Genomic DNA, 8,773 nt, shown 5'->3' with positions numbered 1-8,773 from the left:
ATTAAAGGTGTGTGCCACCACCACCCAGCTCAGGACAGTTTCTTTTAACTTGGATGTATGTCTGCATGAATACAGCTGATGTGTGCACAGGTTCCCAGGGAGGCAAGAATGCTGGGTTGCCTGGAGGTGGAGACACAGGCAGTTGTAAGCTGCTCAACATGGGGTTTGGAGCCTAACTTTTGTCCTCTGTGAGCACAGAAAGTGCTCTTAAGCACAGAGCCATTTCCCAGCACCAGGGCAATCGTAAAGAAAAAAGTCGAGAGGGGAGGGATGTGGGGGAGAGGCAGGCAGGCAGGCAGGCAGGCAGGCAGGCAGGCAGACAGACAGACAGACAATCAGAAATCTACTGCTGGGAGACAGAGGCAGGAGAATATCTGTGAGTTTAAGCCAGCCTGAGCTACATAATGAGGTCCATGCCAGTCAGGTCTACATAGTGAGACCCTTTCTTAAAAACTAAAAACAAAAAACAAAAAAACAACCAATCAAACACAAACATCCCCCAATCAACCAACCAACAAACAGAACAAAGTGTGCAGCAGGTGACACAAGTCCCTTCACAGGGACCAGAGGCAGACCACACAATACAGCCCTGTGACTAATGAGACATTCTGCATCATGGAAAAGACTTTTCAATAAATGGTCCAGATCAATATGATATCCATCTTGAGGGAAACAAAGAAAGTCTTGGGCCTGAAGATAGAATGCAGTGGCATCCTTGCTTCGCATGACAGAACCTTAGAACTAGAAAACACTGGCCTCTCCTTCAGCTCCTGTGCGAAGTTTGACCCTACAGTTCTAGATGTGAATGGCAAAGAAAAGACAACAAAGCTTAAAGGGTATGTGCCATCCATCGTGTTGGGATAAACAAACATTTCGTTTTTAAATTGAGTGTTTTACCTGTCTGCATGTTGTGTGTGCCTTGTGCTTTTGGAGACTAGGAGAGGGCATCAGATCCCCTGGAACTGAGTTACAGCACCATGTGGATGCTGGGAACTAAACCCAGGTCCATCAAAAGAACAGCAAAGGCTCTTAACAGGTGAGTCATCTTTTTATTCTAAAATAAATCCTTCTCTTTTTTGATTGTTTGTAAGGCATTTGCTTTTATTAAACTGGTCTCCAGACTATGTACAGGTAAGCCTAAGACATCTTCCTTTTTAGAGTAGGAAGTGGCTTTTGGGAGGAGGAGGGACTTCCTGTAACCAAGTATCTTATTGGAATTATTATTAAACAAAAACATTCCATCAAGGTGGCACACGCCTTTAATCCCAGCACTTGGGAAGCAGAGGCAGGTGGATTTCTGAGTTCGAGGCCAGCCTGGTCTACAGAGTAAGTTCCAGGATGGCCAGAGCTACACAGAGAAACCCTATCTTGAAAAACCAACCTCCCTCCCCACAAAAAAAAAAAAATCAAAACCGAAAAAACAAACAAACAAACAAAAATGTTCAATCAATCCTCAGCCACACAGTACACTTGGAGGATGCTTGTCCAACTGTGGTTGCCCTCACTGCTGCAGTTTCTAAATCCTGAGTTAAAAACACCAGAACAAAACAAAACAAAAAATTAAAACAAAAGGCAAAGCCATGCCAATGTTGTCTTAGGTTTGTCTTCCTGCACAAGTTAGGTTTTTTCAAGAAAAGCTGTACCCAGAAGCATTGTTGGAGGCTGATGAAGTGGCTCATTGTTCTCCTGCTTGTCCATCCACATCAGCTGGATGGTAAACAGTGAGGTCAGGATTCGGCTGCCAATCCAGAGTACCTGTGCTCAGAGAGGCAATGACCTTGATCTTCACAGAGCTGGAAGCCAGTACAGTGATCTACTGCAACCTATCAACCATGCCTGGGTACATACATATGTGGTAGTGCCACCAGATATCACTAGTTGGTGTGGAGGATTTTACAGATGCCAGCATCACACTCCACAATGGAAATGATGGTTTTCTGTATGTCATGGGATTTCATAGCCAGGGAGGAAGGCTGGAAGAATGCCTTGACGAAATGGAACTTCTTTTTGCCAACAGTTGTGGCCTGGTTGTAGGGTAGCTAGTAGCTCTTCCCTAGGGAGGAGGAGGATGCAGCAATGGCTGTCTCTTGTTCCAAATCCAGGACAACATAGCACAGCTTCTGCTTGATGTCATATACAATTTCCCATTCAGTAGTGGCGGAAGCTGTAGCCATGCTCAGTCAAGATCTTCATAGGGAGCCAGACGGTGGCACACATCTTTAATCCCAGCACTTGGGAGGCAGAGGCAGGTGGATTTCTGAGTTTGAGGCCAGCCTGGTCTACACAGTGAGTTCCAGGACAGCCAGGGCTACACAGAGAAACCCTGTCTCGAAAAACAAAAAAACAAAGAAAAAAAGAAAAAGATCTTTATGAGGTAATCTTTCATATATAAGACCGCCAAGTTCAGATGCAGGACAGTGTGGATAAGAGCATAGCCCGTGTAGATGGGTACAGTGTGGGTGAGAGTGTAATCCTTGGAAATGGCAGCAGCGAAGGTGATTCTGTCTCCAGAGTTCATGGTCCCACCAGGCTTGTGCAGGGACAGCATGTCCCACATGGCTATGCAATGGCTTGGATGTCAAAGGTTTTGAACATGATCTGGGTCATCTTTTATGGTTGCTTTTAGGGTTTTCTGGGGAGCCTCAGAGAGCAGCATGGGTACTCCTTTGGGGCTACACGTACCCCATTGTAGGTATAGTACCAGATCATCTCCATGTCAACCCAGGTGCCTTGTTCCATGGGACACTTCAGGGTCAGGATGCTTTTCTTGCTCTGGACTTCAACGCCCACCATATAGGAGTCCTTCGGCTCAAGTCCACCATTACACTCTGGTATTGCAGACAGCCTAAGATGGAGGTAAAGACTGCTGGGAAAGCTGGGAAGTGGTGCCTTTAATCCCAACACTCAGGAAACAGAGGCAGGTGGATCTCTGTCAGTTCAAGGCCAACCTTGTCTACAACTCGAGGCCCAGGACAGGTAGGTGGTTACACAAAGAAACCCTGTTTCAAAAACAAAAAACAAAAAACAAAACAAAACAAAAGAAAAGACTACTGAGAGTATGGGGCTACTTGATAAAGACGTTTATAAAAGACCAAGGATGCAGAGCCAGTCTGAGTGGCACAGGACTATAATCCCAGCACTCAGAAGTCTGAAGCAGGAGGATCACAAGTTCAATGCCTACCTGTGCTATAGAATGAGATTAAATCTAGCCTGGGCAATTTAGTGAGATTCTATCTTAACATAAAAGTAAAAGGAGGGCTGGGGCTACAGAGCTCAGAACTCAGTGGTAGAGTGCTTGCTTAGCAGACAGAAGCCCTTGGCTAATCCCCAGTATCACATGTATATAAAGACACACAAAGAAAAAGACTAGCCATAAAGACAATACTGATAAACTGGATTAAAGTTAGAAGTCCTAGTCATCAGAGTCTAGAGACAACCAGAACGGGAGACTCATATCCATGCACTGTCGGTATGGAAGTAGTCGGTACTGGTCCATAGTGTCTATCAAGGCTGAAATCCTGGAATTAAAAGCTCATCTTCATATCACTTATCTTTTGGATAGCATTGTATAGTATCTGCCCTTGGTTTAGCAATACAAGGAGCTCACTGCTTTGGAAAAAGCAAATAAAACAACAACAACCAAACAACAACCAACCAAAACAAAACAAAAACTCCTTTCACTTGTAATTCAAGCTCAAAACTACCTACAATACAAAGTAAACTCCTGATGCTACAAAGCCTGGCAGTTTCCAAACAATAGGAGCCTGGACCATGGTGTGGCTCTGGTTCCACACAATCTGTCATCACAGACAGTACGAAACAAAACCCTGCAGCTTGGGGTCACTGGGCGGTCATCCTGTTCCTAGCAGGACAGCCTCATGGAGAGCTAGGGTGGGTAATCTGGGAATAGACAGGTCATGTGATAGCGGGTGCCCAAAGCCCTTAATTCCCTCATCTCCTCCCCCACCTGTCTGTTCTCATCAGTGTCTTCCTGCTGTTAGGACTCATTTCTTCCTGCCTGAATTCACATCCCTGCACGTCAGTGGGTGGCTCTCTATGCCCCTTTATGAGCAACATCAAGCAAATCTTGGGATAGCCACCAAAATCTGCCTTATTGGCTCACTTTTACAGGGTATCAGTGAGGTCTAAGGATGTTAAAGGAGTCTCAGGAAAGTTCAGCAGGTTTTACTACCCTCAGATTTATCTTTCAGTCTCAGCTATCACTGAATTTTGAATTACAGAGAAGAAAGGGCCCGGCTTCTATTGAGGCTAACATGTAAAATCTTGTCCACTTGAGATACAGGCATGACTGGCAGTGGTGGCGCACACCTTTAATCCCAGCACTTGGGAGGCAGAGGTAGGTGGATTTCTGAGTTGGAGGCCAGCCTGTCTACACAGTGAGTTCCAGGACAGCCAGAGAAACCCTGTCTCAAAAAAAACAAAAACAAAAACAAAAACAAAAAAAACAAAAAAACCCAAAAACAAAACAAAACAAACAAACAAACAAACAAACAAAAACCCACAAAAACTTGAAGATTCTGAGGATCTCTTTCCGAAGAACAACAAGGGCCAGAGTGGAATTCAGAGGTAGTTAGAACATTTAGAAATGTACCAAGAAGCACCTCTGGAAGGGGCAGCCTAGTCCTATGAGGCTTGGGAAAGCTTTTGGAAACAGATTGGGTTTGACTTGGGTTATCAAAGGGGTAGGAGAATGAAGTGTGAACAGGAAAAGAATCAAAGAGCAGGCATCCTGAGAAGGAACAGTTTGAGACAGCAAGCAGATACAGGACCCTGCAGGGTGGGGTGATGGGTCACAAGTATGTAAATACTATGTGCAGTCTGCAGCAAGACTTCAGGGTAGATTAGGGTCCTCCTGAGGACTCTGAATTTTGAGTTCTGACTCCAAACACTTGGTGGCAGAGAAAGGGGTTGGGATGGGGTGGAGGCAGGGGTGAGAGGATTCATAAGGAAAGCAAGGGTGTGCATGCGGCCATGCCTCAGCAAACTATAATCCAGCACATCTCAGATTCCCATCTGAGTATGAGGCTGGATACTGGAGTGGGTGTTAGTCACAGAGACTGACCTAGGTGGGGTCACACCGAATGACTCTCCGCTCTAAAGGACTCTTTCCTTACTTCAATTGCCTGCCAACAATTCCCAAACTCTGTCTCTTCTGAGATTAAACTCAAAAACACCACCGATAAGGGTCCTCCATAAGGCTCCTCCCAAGTTTAGAGTGTCTCTAATTTACTCACAAAGCAAATTTCACCTTTCTTCCCCCAAATGAACCCTCCTCCCCAGAGGTCTTTGTCTCATGGTATGATGAGCCAATCTAGGCGTTGACTCACTCAGACACTTACTCTTAACCATCTCCCACCTTAAATCCTCCTTGAAGTTTAAGAGTCTGTCTGTGTCACCCTACCAATCCATGCTGGTGGTACCTCACTGGGACAACTTACCTCCATTTACCTTCTTGTGTGCAATTGTTGTATTTTTGTTCTATACATAGAAGCAAAATAATTTCAAGTTGCAAAATTAAGCCCCAATCCTTCCTCTTTCCATAGCCCTCAGGTACTTTCCAAATAAAAATTAAACTTCTGGAGGTTTCCAATAGCTCAATCGATTCTTACCCATGCAACTCCAGCCTGAGTGGCCTTCATTTGCAGTGGTCCCTCAGTCCCCACAACATCCCTGCCAGCTACTCCTGATACTATCTGTGTTTGCATCTCTTCTCAAACACTATTTAAAAGCTTTTATTTTCCCCAGAGCTGAAACATCACCTGCTTACAGCGGCCTCCTCCAGGAACCTTCCTGAATCATGTTAGAAGCAGTTCTTCCAGGCTGTCTTTGAATTTCTAAACAGCCGAGGAACGCCTCCGATTTCTGATCCTCCTGCTTTCACTCCCTAAGCATGGGCACCCGATTTTATGGGGTGCTTGGGGTTGAAGCCAGGGCTTCATGCATGCTAGGCAAGCATTCTGCCTTCCCCCTGCTCAAATTCTCTGACCCACAGTGTAGTCAGTGAGCCAGGACACACATGTAGGTGCAACAGTGACTTACTCTTTCTGCAGGACAGTTTATATTATCTCATTTAAATGTGTTGTGTCTGAAGAAAATTCCCACCTTAGGGGTCTTGTAGAACCTTCAAAGTACTCAAAACAGTTCCGACTGTTGTATCAGTGAGCATTTTCCTTTTAACCTGTGTTCTCTGTGGGGTCACGGGATATTTCTTAGCATCCACAGGCACTCTGTATGAAATATCTGGGCAATGAGACTACGGAGGTGTTAGCACTTCCCTTTAGCTCCATCACAGTGACAATGAAGAGCTTTATCTACGAAGCTATGGGATTAGGGAAGGCTAGTCTGATGGAGTAAGATAGAGAGCATCAATACCAGGAAGCCAGGAATCCTGTCCACTCCTTCTTACCCTCTCAGCACCTAACACAGTACCCAGAAAAACGGAAAACAAAACGCCATCTTCCAAAGGACCCAGCTCCAATCCTGGTTTCCTGATCTTTACATGAGTTACTAAAGTTGACAACTATCTCCTGATGTGCACATATATAATCTATACAAGCCATCTGCCTCAAACCCTCATTTTTTTTTTGCTTCAGAGATTATGAGAAAATAAGTGTCAAAGGCAAAAGGAATCTGCTTTGGAAACAAAATCTTCAGCTGCAGCCAGGCATGGCATATCAGGAACTTCTGTGTAGACATACACAAAAGTACAAAGTTCACTCAAGTTAACTCAAAAAGTGAAGTGAAATGATGAATCAGCTGAAAGAAGTATTTTTTTTTTAATTTATCATTCAAAACAAGGAAGCTAATTGGAAATAAGATGTATCTTGTACTTACCGTGTGATTCTCAGGAGGGCTTCTCTGTGGACAGCATATGAAGATGTGAGCCGTACAACACATGGAGTAATCCCAGCTAAGCTTTTTAAAAAGTCACATGGACACAGAAACATGAAGGATCTTAGCGTGATTAAACCGGTTGGCTTGTTGCAGCTAATTCCCAGACAGCACAAGCTCAGGTACTCTAGCTAAATACTTAGTGCTCCTCCAATGGCCTGCTACTCTTCCTGTAATTTTCCAAGTCTTCCTGTTAGTCTCACACAAGTCCTGAGTTTGTGTGTGCTTTGTTTTATTTTGTTCATATAATATGATTGATCTAGGGCTGGAGCAATGGCTTAGTGGTTATAAGTACTGGTTGCTCTTCCATAGGACTCAGGGTTTGATCCCCACTACCGACATGGTGGCTCAGAACCATCTGTAACTCCAATTCCAGGGGATCTGGCTCTCTACTCTTGCCTGTTGGGCCTGGGCATGCATGTAGTGCAATAGCACACATACAGGCAAAACACCCATACACATGAAATCATTTTTTTTTAAAGATTAAAAATGTGATACGTTAGCAATTAGTTAGCTTTCTGATTAATCTTTAAATCTTATTTCTCCATTTTATTCATTGATGTTTAATATAAGAAGAGTTTAGGTAAAAGTGAAAAAATAAAACAAAACAAAAAAATGAATTGGTAAAGGGCTGATCCAGATTCTGTTAACTGAAAAGACGAAGAACCAGGTTGGGGGTGTAGTCAGGGGTAAAGCACTCGTCTACGTCGCCTTTCTAAGCCTGGAAAGAAACAGTGGCTGGCGCCACTGCAACTCACAGGCAGGCAGCACACCAGAACCCCAGAAGACAGAAACTCAACAAAAATAACACTCACTTCATAAAAGTCTTGCTGACACTGAATGTAGAGTGGGAACAGCTTTTCTCCACCTAGGACTCAACATCTCCTTTTCTGAGTCAGCTGCTGACCCTCCAAGTCCCTACCCGTCACTGCTGGCATCCAGTAATAGGCTGACACCAACACTCATACTATCCATCTTTAGTCTCTGCTCCCCCTCTAACCACCCCCCCCTGCAGCTCATCTCATAGCAGGAAGTGCCTGTGGGTGGGGTGAAGCTAATCATAGCAGACCTTAAGACATGGTGGGAACAACTGCCCCTATACCCTAGCTTTACAGTGTAATGCTATAATGTACAGAGGGAGCGATGTACAATAGACTACAAGGGGACAAAGGTGGTAGCACATTCCACCTAAGGGTTCCCAGCCCACATCACTCCAGAGCTGAGGGGACCTTTCTTGCTGTCCAGAGTTAGAGTCTTGCAGACAAAGTTTTGTGTTGAAAACTCATTTTTCCTGCAGCAAACACCTGTGTATTAAAATTAAACTTTGAAGTGAAATGCAATGTGAAGATGAAATGTGTCAAATGATTTGAGAGAGAATAAATCAGGGGCAAAGGCTCAAACAAAAAAGCAAAAATGGTATTTATTCAGCTTTTAGGAAATTAAATAACAAAACCCAGAATAAAGCAAAACAAAAACCATAACATGTCATGTGACTGATCATGTCCAAACACAACAGCACTTATTAATGAGTATAAAAATAAAATTTATCATTCATATTTGCTCTTTTTACAACTTTTATGACATGGATGTTTTAGAAGCCTGAGCTATCCAGCCCCTACCATGTGACTGAGATTACGGTCCCACAGGGAATTAAGTTTCTATTTTTGGAGGCCCCTACAACCAGATCCCTCACAACTTTTGCACTGGCACTTTCATGGGGAAACAGGCACTACCTATCAGAGCACAGCCCACCTGGCTCTGGTAATTCTTCACTATCTCTAAGCTCTCCACACAACAACAGTTCTAAGCCATCAGTGACCCTGGCAGCCCCATGATGAGCCCCATCATGCTCAGTAGCAGC

At 44.2% G+C, this 8,773-nt stretch overlaps 1 protein-coding gene across 1 annotated transcript in view; it reads right to left on the bottom strand.

Moving 5' to 3' along the window:
• Ubap1l (ubiquitin associated protein 1 like) overlaps positions 1–8,767 on the bottom strand; it is a 20,634-nt gene extending 11,867 nt beyond the window's left edge. The window contains exon 1 of the mRNA XM_031345077.1: positions 6,856–8,767. The gene's annotated coding sequence lies outside the window, so the exon portion shown is untranslated. The remainder of the gene's footprint in view (positions 1–6,855) is intronic.
• Between the last annotated feature and the right edge of the window lie 6 nt (positions 8,768–8,773).

Source organism: Mastomys coucha, unplaced genomic scaffold (genome assembly GCF_008632895.1).
Source record: "Mastomys coucha isolate ucsf_1 unplaced genomic scaffold, UCSF_Mcou_1 pScaffold23, whole genome shotgun sequence".
Lineage (NCBI taxonomy): Eukaryota > Metazoa > Chordata > Mammalia > Rodentia > Muridae > Mastomys > Mastomys coucha.
Note: the sequence above shows the minus strand (reverse complement) of the source record. Positions and strands in the feature narration are given on the sequence as shown.